We start from the raw sequence: 12,449 nt of genomic DNA, 5'->3' as shown, positions 1-12,449 counted from the left end.
TATCACAGATATCTTCTGTTTACCTTTCTCTCCCGGAATGGCCGCTGTCCCCATACACTAGTATCACAGATATCTCCTGCTTACCTTTCTCTCATGGAATGGCCCGCTGTCCCCATACACTAGTATCACAGACATCTCATCCTTACATTCCTCTCCCGGAATGGCCGCTGTCCCCATACACTAGTATCACAGATATCTCCTACTTACCTTTCTCTCCCGGAATGGCCGCTGTCCCCATACACTTGTATCACAGATATCTCCTGCTTACCTTCCTCTCCCGGAATGGCCGCTGTCCCCATACACTAGTATCACAGATATCTCCTACTTACCTTTCTCTCCCGGAATGGCCGCTGTCCCCATACACTAGTATCACAGATATCTCCTACTTACCTTTCTCTCCCGGAATGGCCGCTGTCCCCATACACTAGTATCACAGATATCTCCTACTTACCTTTCTCTCCCGGAATGGCCGCTGTCCCCATACACTAGTATCACAGATATCTCCTACTTACCTTTCTCTCCCGGAATGGCCGCTGTCCCCATACACTAGTATCACAGATATCTCCTGCTTACCTTCCTCTCCTGGAATGGCCCACTGTCCCCATACACTAGTTTCACAGATATCTCCTGTTTACATTTCTCTCCCGGAATGGCCGCAGCCCCCATACACTAGTATCACAGATATCTCCTGCTTACCTTTCTCACACGGAATGACCTGCTGTCCCCATACACTAGTATCACAGATATCTCCTATTTACCTTTCTCTTGTGGAGTAGCCCACTCTCCCCATACACTAGTATCATAGATGTCTCCTGCTTACCTTCCTCTCCCGGAATGGCCCGCTGTCCCCATACACTAGTATCACAGATATCTCCTGCTTACCTTTCTCTCCTGGAATGGCCCTCTGTCCCCATATACTAGTATCACAGATATCTCCTGCTTACCTTCCTCTCCTGGAATGGCCCGCTGTCCCCATACACTAGTATCACAGATATCTCCTGCTTACCTTTCTCACCCGGAATGACATGCTGTCCCCATACTCTAGTATCACAGATATCTCCTACTTACCTTTCTCTCCTGGAATGGCTGCTTTCCCCATACACTAGTATCACAGATATCTCCTGCTTACCTTCCTCTCCCGGAATGGCCGCTGTCCCCATACTCTAGTATCACAGATTTCTCCTGCTTACCTTTCTCTCTTGGAATTGCCGCTGTCCCCATACACTAGTATCACAGATATCTTCTGCTTACCTTTCTCTCCCGGAATGGCCGCTGTTCCCATACACTAGTATCACTGCTTACCTTCCTCTCCCGGAATGGCCTGCTGTCCCCATACACTAGTATCGCAGATATCTCCTGCTTACCTTTTTCTCCTGGAATGGCCGCTCTCCCCATACACTAGTATCACAGATATCTCCTGCTTACCTTTCTCTCCCGGAATGGCCGCTGTCCCCATACACTAGTATCACAGATATCTCCTGCTTACCTTTCTCCCCCGGAATGGCCACTTTCCCCATACACTAGTATCATAGAAATCTAATGCTTACCTTCCTCTCCTGGAATGGCCCGCTGTTCCCATAAACTAGTATCACAGATATCTCCTGCTTACCTTTCTCTCCCGGAATGGCCGCTGTCCCCATACACTAGTATCACAGATATCTCCTGCTTACCTTCCACTCTTGGAATGGCCCGCTGTCCCCATACACTAGTATCACAGATATCTTCTGCTTACCTTTCTCACACGGAATGACCTGCTGTCCCCATACACTAGTATCACAGATATCTCCTATTTACCTTTCTCTTGTGGAATAGCCTGCTCTCCCCATACACTAGTATCACAGATATCTCCTGCTTACCTTCCTCTCCCGGAATGGCCCGCTGTCCCCATACACTAGTATCTCAGATATCTCCTGCTTACCTTTTTCTCCTGGAATGGCCCTCTGTCCCCATACACTAGTTTCACAGATATATACTATTTACCTTCCTCTCCTGGAATGGCTGCTTTCCCCATACACTAGTATCACAGATATCTCCTGCTTACCTTTCTCACCCGGAATGGCCCGATGTCCTCATACACTAGTATCACAGATATCTCCTGCTTACCTTTCTCTCCCGGAATGCCCCGCTGTCCCCATACTCTAGTATCACAGATATCTCCTGCTTACCTTACTCTCCTGGAATCGGCCCCTGTCCCCATACACTAGTATCACAGATATCTCCTGCTTACCTTTCTCTTATGGAATGACCACTGTCCCCATACACTAGTATCACAGATATCTCCTACTTACCTTTGTCTTATGGAATGGCCACTGTCCCCATACACTAGTATCAGAGATATCTCCTGCTTACCTTTCTCACCTGGAATGACCACTGTCCCCATACACTAGTATCACAGATATCTCCAGCTTACCTTTCTCACCCCGAATGGCCGCTGCCCCCATACACTAGTATCACAGATATCTCCTGCTTACCTTTCTCACATGGAATGACCAGCTGCCCCCATAAACTAGTATCACAGATATCTTCTGTTTACCTTTCTCTCCCGGAATGGCCGCTGTCCCCATACACTAGTATCACAGATATCTCCTGCTTACCTTTCTCTCATGGAATGGCAGCTGTCCCCATACACTAGTATCACAGACATCTCATCCTTACCTTCCTCTCCCGGAATGGCCGCTGTCCCCATACACTAGTATCACAGATATCTCCTACTTACCTTTCTCTCCCGGAATGGCCGCTGTCCCCATACACTTGTATCACAGATATTTCCTGCTTACCTTCCTCTCCCGGAATGGCCGCTGTCCCCATACACTAGTATCACAGATATCTCCTACTTACCTTTCTCTCCCGGAATGGCCGCTGTCCCCATACACTAGTATCACAGATATCTCCTACTTAGCTTTCTCTCCCGGAATGGCCGCTGTCCCCATACACTAGTATCACAGATATCTCCTACTTACCTTTCTCTCCCGGAATGGCCGCTGTCCCCATACACTAGTATCACAGATATCTCCTGCTTACCTTCCTCTCCTGGAATGGCCCACTGTCCCCATACACTAGTATCACAGATATCTCCTGTTTACATTTCTCTCCCGGAATGGTCGCAGCCCCCATACACTAGTATCACAGATATCTCCTGCTTACCTTTCTCACACGGAATAACCTGCTGTCCCCATACACTAGTATCACAGATATCTCCTATTTACCTTTCTCTTGTGGAGTAGCACGCTCTCCCCATACACTAGTATCATAGATGTCTCCTGCTTACCTTCCTCTCCCGGAATGGCCCGCTGTCCCCATACACTAGTATCACAGATATCTCCTGCTTACCTTTCTCTCCTGGAATGGCCCTCTGTCCCCAAATACTAGTATCACAGATATCTCCTGCTTACCTTCCTCTCCTGGAATGGCCCGCTGTCCCCATACACTAGTATCACAGATATCTCCTGCTTACCTTTCTCACCCGGAATGACATGCTGTCCCCATACTCTAGTATCACAGATATCTCCTACTTACCTTTCTCTCCTGGAATGGCTGCTTTCCCCATACACTAGTATCACAGATATCTCCTGCTTACCTTCCTCTCCCGGAATGGCCGCTGTCCCCATACTCTAGTATCACAGATTTCTCCTGCTTACCTTTCTCTCTTGGAATTGCCGCTGTCCCCATACACTAGTATCACAGATATCTTCTGCTTACCTTTCTCTCCCGGAATGGCCGCTGTTCCCATACACTAGTATCACTGCTTACCTTCCTCTCCCGGAATGGCCTGCTGTCCCCATACACTAGTATTACAGGTATCTCCTGCTTAACTTTCTCTCATGGAATGGCCCGCTGTCCCCATACACTAGTATCGCAGATATCTCCTGCTTACCTTCCTCTCCCGGAATGGCCGCTGTCCCCATACACTAGTATCACAGATATCTCCTACTTACCTTTCTCTCCCGGAATGGCCGCTGTCCCCATACACTAGTTTCACAGATATCTCCTGTTTACATTTCTCTCCCGGAATGGCCGCTGTCCCCATACACTAGTATCACAGATATCTCCTGCTTACCTTTTTCTCCCGGAGTGGCCGCTCTCCCCATACACTAGTATCACAGATATCTCCTGCTTACCTTTCTCTCCCGGAATGGCCGCTGTCCCCATACACTAGTATCACAGATATCTCCTGCTTACCTTTCTCCCCCAGAATGGCCGCTTTCCCCATACACTAGTATCATAGAAATCTAATGCTTACCTTCCTCTCCTGGAATGGCCCGCTGTTCCCATACACTAGTATCACAGATATCTCCTGCTTACCTTTCTCTCCCGGAATGGCCGCTGTCCCCATACACTAGTATCACAGATATCTCCTGCTTACCTTCCACTCCTGGAATGGCCCGCTGTCCCCATACACTAGTATCACAGATATCTTCTGCTTACCTTTCTCACACGGAATGACCTGCTGTCCCCATACACTAGTATCACAGATATCTCCTATTTACCTTTCTCTTGTGGAATAGCCTGCTCTCCCCATACACTAGTATCACAGATATCTCCTGCTTACCTTCCTCTCCCGGAATGGCCCGCTGTCCCCATACACTAGTATCTCAGATATCTCCTGCTTACCTTTTTCTCCTGGAATGGCCCTCTGTCCCCATACACTAGTTTCACAGATATATACTATTTACCTTCCTCTCACGGACTGGCCCACTGTCCCCATACACTAGTATCACAGATATCTCCTGCTTACCTTTCTCACTCGGAATGGCCCGCTGTCCTCATACAATAGTATCACAGGTATCTCCTGCTTACCTTCCTCTCCTGGAATGGCCCGCTGTCCCCATACACTAGTATCACAGATATCTCCTGCTTACCTTTCTCACCCGGAATGACATGCTGTCCCCATACTCTAGTATCACAGATATCTCCTACTTACCTTTCTCTCCCGGAATGTCTGCTTTCCCCATATACTAGTATCACAGATATCTCCTGCTTACCTTCCTCTCCCGGAATGGCCGCTGTCCCCATACACTAGTATCACAGATATCTCCTGCTTACCTTTCTCTCCTGGAATTGCCGCTGTCCCCATACACTAGTATCACAGATATCTTCTGCTTACCTTTCTCTCCCGGAATGGCCGCTGTCCCCATACACTAGAATCACAGATATCTCCTGCTTACCTTCCTCTCCCCGAATGGCCTGCTGTCCCCATACCATAGCATTACAGGTATCTCCTGCTTACCTTCCTCTCCCGGAATGGCCCGCTGTCCCCATACACTAGTATCACAGATATCTCCTGCTTACCTTCCTCTCCCGGAATGGCCACTGTCCCCATACACTAGTATCACAGATATCTCCTGCTTACCTTCCTCTCCCGGAGTGGCCGCTTTCCCCATACACACTAGTATCACAGATATCTCCTGCTTACCTTTCTCTCCCGGAATGGCCGCTGTCCCCATACACTAGTATCACAGATATCTCCTGCTTACCTTTCTCACACGGAATGACCTGCTGTCCCCATACACTAGTATCACAGATATATACTACTTACCTTCCTCTGATGGACTGGCCCGCTGTCCCCATACACTAGTATCACAGATATCTCATGCTTACCTTTCTCTCCCGGATTGGCCGCTGGCCCCATACACTAGTATCACAGATATCTCCTGCTTACCTTTCTCTCCTGGAATGGCCTGCTGTCCCCATACTCTAGTATCACAGATATCTCCTGCTTACCTTCCTCTCCTGGAATGGCTGCTTTCCCCATACACTAGTATCACAGATATCTCCTGCTTACCTTTCACACCCGGAATGGCCCGATGTCCTCATACACTAGTATCACAGATATCTCCTGCTTACCTTTCTCTCCCGGAATGCCCCGCTGTCCCCATACTCTAGTATCACAGATATCTCCTGCTTACCTTCCTCTCCTGGAATCGGGCCCCTGTCCCCATACACTAGTATCACAGATATCTCCTGCTTACCTTTCTCACCTGGAATGACCTGCTGTCCCCATACTCTAGTATCACAGATATCTCCTGCTTACCTTCCTCTCCTGGAATTGGCCCCTGTCCCCATACACTAGTATCACAGATATCTCCTGCTTACCTTTCTCTTATGGAATGACCACTGTCCCCATACACTAGTATCACAGATATCTCCTACTTACCTTTCTCTTATGGAATGACCCCTGTCCCGATACACTAGTATCAGAGATATCTCCTGCTTACCTTTCTCACCTGGAATGACCTGGTGTCCCCATACTCTAGTATCACAGATATCTCCTGCTTACCTTCCTCTCCTGGAATCGGCCCCTGTCCCCATACACTAGTATCACAGATATCTCCTGCTTACCTTTCTCTTATGGAATGACCACTGTCCCCATACACTAGTATCACAGATATCTCCTACTTACCTTTCTCTTATGGAATGACCACTGTCCCCATACTCTAGTATCACAGATATCTCCTGCTTACCTTCCTCTCCTGGAATGGCTGCTTTCACCACACACTAGTATCACAGATATCTCCTGCTTACCTTTCTCACCCGGAATGGCCCTATGTCCTCATACACTAGTATCACAGATATCTCCTGCTTACCTTCCTCTCCCGGAATGCCCCGCTGTCCCCATACTCTAGTATCACAGATATCTCCTGCTTACCTTCCTCTCCTGGAAACGGGCCACTGTCCCCATTCACTAGTATCACAGATATCTCCTGCTTACCTTTCTCACCTAGAATGACCTGCTGTCCCCATACTCTAGTATCACAGATATCTCCTGCTTTCCTTCCTCTCCTGGAATCGGCCCCTGTCCCCATACACTAGTATCACAGATATCTCCTACTTACCTTTCTCTTATGGAATGACCACTGTCCCCATACACTAGTATCACAGATATCTCCTGCTTACCTTTCTCTTATGGAATGACCACTGTCCCCATACACTAGTATCACAGATATCTCCTACTTACCTTTCTCTTATGGAATGACCACTGTCCCCATACACTAGTATCACAGATATCTCCTGCTTACCTTTCTCTTATGGAATGACCACTGTCCCCATACACTAGTATCACAGATATCTCCTACTTACCTTTCTCTTATGGAATGACCACTGTCCCCTTACACTAGTATCAGAGATATCTCCTGCTTACCTTTCTCACCTGGAATGACCTGGTGTCCCCATACTCTAGTATCACAGATATCTCCTGCTTACCTTCCTCTCCTGGAATCGGCCCCTGTCCCCATACACTAGTATCACAGATATCTCCTGCTTACCTTTCTCTTATGGAATGACCACTGTCCCCATACACTAGTATCACAGATATCTCCTACTTACCTTTCTCTTATGGAATGACCACTGTCCCCATACTCTAGTATCACAGATATCTCCTGCTTACCTTCCTCTCCTGGAATGGCTGCTTTCCCCATACACTAGTATCACAGATATCTCCTGCTTACCTTTCTCACCCGGAATGGCCCGATGTCCTCATACACTAGTATCACAGATATCTCCTGCTTACCTTCCTCTCCTGGAATGGCTGCTTTCCCCATACACTAGTATCACAGATATCTCCTGCTTACCTTTCTCACCCGGAATGGCCCGATGTCCTCATACACTAGTATCACAGATATCTCCTGCTTACCTTCCTCTCCTGGAATGGCTGCTTTCACCATACTCTAGTATCACAGATATCTCCTGCTTACCTTCCTCTCCTGGAATCGGGCCCCTGTCCCCATACACTAGTATCACAGATATCTCCTGCTTACCTTTCTCACCTAGAATGACCTGCTGTCCCCATACTCTAGTATCACAGATATCTCCTGCTTTCCTTCCTCTCCTGGAATCGGCCCCTGTCCCCATACACTAGTATCACAGATATCTCCTGCTTACCTTTCTCTCCTGGAATGGCCTGCTGTCCCCATACTCTAGTATCACAGATATCTCCTGCTTACCTTCCTCTCCTGGAATGGCTGCTTTCCCCATACACTAGTATCACAGATATCTCCTGCTTACCTTTCACACCCGGAATGGCCCGATGTCCTCATACACTAGTATCACAGATATCTCCTGCTTACCTTTCTCTCCCGGAATGCCCCGCTGTCCCCATACTCTAGTATCACAGATATCTCCTGCTTACCTTCCTCTCCTGGAATCGGGCCCCTGTCCCCATACACTAGTATCACAGATATCTCCTGCTTACCTTTCTCACCTGGAATGACCTGCTGTCCCCATACTCTAGTATCACAGATATCTCCTGCTTACCTTCCTCTCCTGGAATCGGCCCCTGTCCCCATACACTAGTATCACAGATATCTCCTGCTTACCTTTCTCTTATGGAATGACCACTGTCCCCATACACTAGTATCACAGATATCTCCTACTTACCTTTCTCTTATGGAATGACCCCTGTCCCGATACACTAGTATCAGAGATATCTCCTGCTTACCTTTCTCACCTGGAATGACCTGGTGTCCCCATACTCTAGTATCACAGATATCTCCTGCTTACCTTCCTCTCCTGGAATCGGCCCCTGTCCCCATACACTAGTATCACAGATATCTCCTGCTTACCTTTCTCTTATGGAATGACCACTGTCCCCATACACTAGTATCACAGATATCTCCTACTTACCTTTCTCTTATGGAATGACCACTGTCCCCATACTCTAGTATCACAGATATCTCCTGCTTACCTTCCTCTCCTGGAATGGCTGCTTTCACCACACACTAGTATCACAGATATCTCCTGCTTACCTTCCTCTCCTGGAATGGCTGCTTTCCCCATACACTAGTATCACAGATATCTCCTGCTTACCTTTCTCACCCGGAATGGCCCGATGTCCTCATACACTAGTATCACAGATATCTCCTGCTTACCTTCCTCTCCCGGAATGCCCCGCTGTCCCCATACTCTAGTATCACAGATATCTCCTGCTTACCTTCCTCTCCTGGAAACGGGCCACTGTCCCCATTCACTAGTATCACAGATATCTCCTGCTTACCTTTCTCACCTAGAATGACCTGCTGTCCCCATACTCTAGTATCACAGATATCTCCTGCTTTCCTTCCTCTCCTGGAATCGGCCCCTGTCCCCATACACTAGTATCACAGATATCTCCTACTTACCTTTCTCTTATGGAATGACCACTGTCCCCATACACTAGTATCACAGATATCTCCTGCTTACCTTTCTCTTATGGAATGACCACTGTCCCCATACACTAGTATCACAGATATCTCCTACTTACCTTTCTCTTATGGAATGACCACTGTCCCCATACACTAGTATCACAGATATCTCCTGCTTACCTTTCTCTTATGGAATGACCACTGTCCCCATACACTAGTATCACAGATATCTCCTACTTACCTTTCTCTTATGGAATGACCACTGTCCCCTTACACTAGTATCAGAGATATCTCCTGCTTACCTTTCTCACCTGGAATGACCTGGTGTCCCCATACTCTAGTATCACAGATATCTCCTGCTTACCTTCCTCTCCTGGAATCGGCCCCTGTCCCCATACACTAGTATCACAGATATCTCCTGCTTACCTTTCTCTTATGGAATGACCACTGTCCCCATACACTAGTATCACAGATATCTCCTACTTACCTTTCTCTTATGGAATGACCACTGTCCCCATACTCTAGTATCACAGATATCTCCTGCTTACCTTCCTCTCCTGGAATGGCTGCTTTCCCCATACACTAGTATCACAGATATCTCCTGCTTACCTTTCTCACCCGGAATGGCCCGATGTCCTCATACACTAGTATCACAGATATCTCCTGCTTACCTTCCTCTCCTGGAATGGCTGCTTTCCCCATACACTAGTATCACAGATATCTCCTGCTTACCTTTCTCACCCGGAATGGCCCGATGTCCTCATACACTAGTATCACAGATATCTCCTGCTTACCTTCCTCTCCTGGAATGGCTGCTTTCACCATACTCTAGTATCACAGATATCTCCTGCTTACCTTCCTCTCCTGGAATCGGGCCCCTGTCCCCATACACTAGTATCACAGATATCTCCTGCTTACCTTTCTCACCTAGAATGACCTGCTGTCCCCATACTCTAGTATCACAGATATCTCCTGCTTTCCTTCCTCTCCTGGAATCGGCCCCTGTCCCCATACACTAGTATCACAGATATCTCCTACTTACCTTTCTCTTATGGAATGACCACTGTCCCCATACACTAGTATCACAGATATCTCCTGCTTACCTTTCTCTTATGGAATGACCACTGTCCCCATACACTAGTATCACAGATATCTCCTACTTACCTTTCTCTTATGGAATGTCCACTGTCCCCATACACTAGTATCAGAGATATCTCCTGCTTACCTTGCTCACCTGGAATGACCTGGTGTCCCCATACTCTAGTATAACAGATATCTCCTGCTTACCTTCCTCTCCTGGAATCGGCCCCTGTCCCCATACACTAGTATCACAGATATCTCCTGCTTACCTTTCTCTTATGGATTGACCACTGTCCCCATACACTAGTATCACAGATATCTCCTACTTACCTTTCTCTTATGGAATGACCACTGTCCCCATACTCTAGTATCACAGATATCTCCTGCTTACCTTCCTCTCCTGGAATGGCTGCTTTCCCCATACACTAGTATCACAGATATCTCCTGCTTACCTTTCTCACCCGGAATGGCCCGATGTCCTCATACACTAGTATCACAGATATCTCCTACTTACCTTTCTCTCCTGGAATGGCTGCTTTCCCCATACACTAGTATCACAGATATCTCCTGCTTACCTTCCTCTCCTGGAATGGCTGCTTTCCCCATACACTAGTATCACAGATATCTCCTGCTTACCTTTCTCACCCGGAATGGCCCGCTGTCCCCATACTCTAGTATCACAGATATCTCCTGCTTACCTTCCTCTCCTGGAATCGGGCCCCTGTCCCCATACACTAGTATCACAGATATCTCCTGCTTACCTTTCTCACCCGGAATGCCCCGCTGTCCCCATACTCTAGTATCACAGATATCTCCTGCTTACCTTCCTCTCCTGGAATCTCGCCCCTGTCCCCATACACTAGTATCACAGATATCTCCTGCTTACCTTTCTCACCTGGAATGACCTGCTGTCCCCATACACTAGTATCACAGATATCTCCTGCTTACCTTTCTCTTATGGAATGACCACTGTCCCCATACATTAGTATCACAGATATCTCCTACTTACCTTTCTCTTATGGAATGACCACTGTCCCCATACACTAGTATCACAGATATCTCCTGCTTACCTTTCTCTTATGGAATGACCACTGTCCCCATACACTAGTATCACAGATATCTCCTACTTACCTTTCTCTTATGGAATGACCACTGTCCCCATACACTAGTATCAGAGATATCTCCTGCTTACCTTTCTCACCTGGAATGACCTGGTGTCCCCATACTCTAGTATCACAGATATCTCCAGCTTACCTTTCTCACCCCGAATGGCCGCTGCCTCCATACACTAGTATCACAGATATCTCCTGCTTACCTTTCTCTCCCGGAATGGCCGCTGTCCCCATACACTAGTATCACAGATATCTCCTGCTTACCTTTCTCCCCCGGAATGGCCGCTTTCCCCATACACTAGTATCATAGAAATCTAATGCTTACCTTCCTCTCCTGGAATGGCCCGCTGTTCCCATACACTAGTATCACAGATATCTCCTGCTTACCTTTCTCTCCCGGAATGGCCGCTGTCCCCATACACTAGTATCACAGATATCTCCTGCTTACCTTCCACTCCTGGAATGGCCCGCTGTCCCCATACACTAGTATCACAGATATCTTCTGCTTACCTTTCTCACACGGAATGACCTGCTGTCCCCATACACTAGTATCACAGATATCTCCTATTTACCTTTCTCTTGTGGAATAGCCTGCTCTCCCCATACACTAGTATCACAGATATCTCCTGCTTACCTTCCTCTCCCGGAATGGCCCGCTGTCCCCATACACTAGTATCTCAGATATCTCCTGCTTACCTTTTTCTCCTGGAATGGCCCTCTGTCCCCATACACTAGTTTCACAGATATATACTATTTACCTTCCTCTCACGGACTGGCCCACTGTCCCCATACACTAGTATCACAGATATCTCCTGCTTACCTTTCTCACTCGGAATGGCCCGCTGTCCTCATACAATAGTATCACAGGTATCTCCTGCTTACCTTCCTCTCCTGGAATGGCCCGCTGTCCCCATACACTAGTATCACAGATATCTCCTGCTTACCTTTCTCACCCGGAATGACATGCTGTCCCCATACTCTAGTATCACAGATATCTCCTACTTACCTTTCTCTCCCGGAATGTCTGCTTTCCCCATATACTAGTATCACAGATATCTCCTGCTTACCTTCCTCTCCCGGAATGGCCGCTGTCCCCATACACTAGTATCACAGATATCTCCTGCTTACCTTTCTCTCCTGG

Source organism: Taudactylus pleione, unplaced genomic scaffold (genome assembly GCF_031769625.1).
Source record: "Taudactylus pleione unplaced genomic scaffold, aTauple2 ptg000393l, whole genome shotgun sequence".
Lineage (NCBI taxonomy): Eukaryota > Metazoa > Chordata > Amphibia > Anura > Myobatrachidae > Taudactylus > Taudactylus pleione.
The sequence above is the reverse complement of the archived record's forward strand: the minus strand, read 5'-3'. Positions refer to the sequence as shown.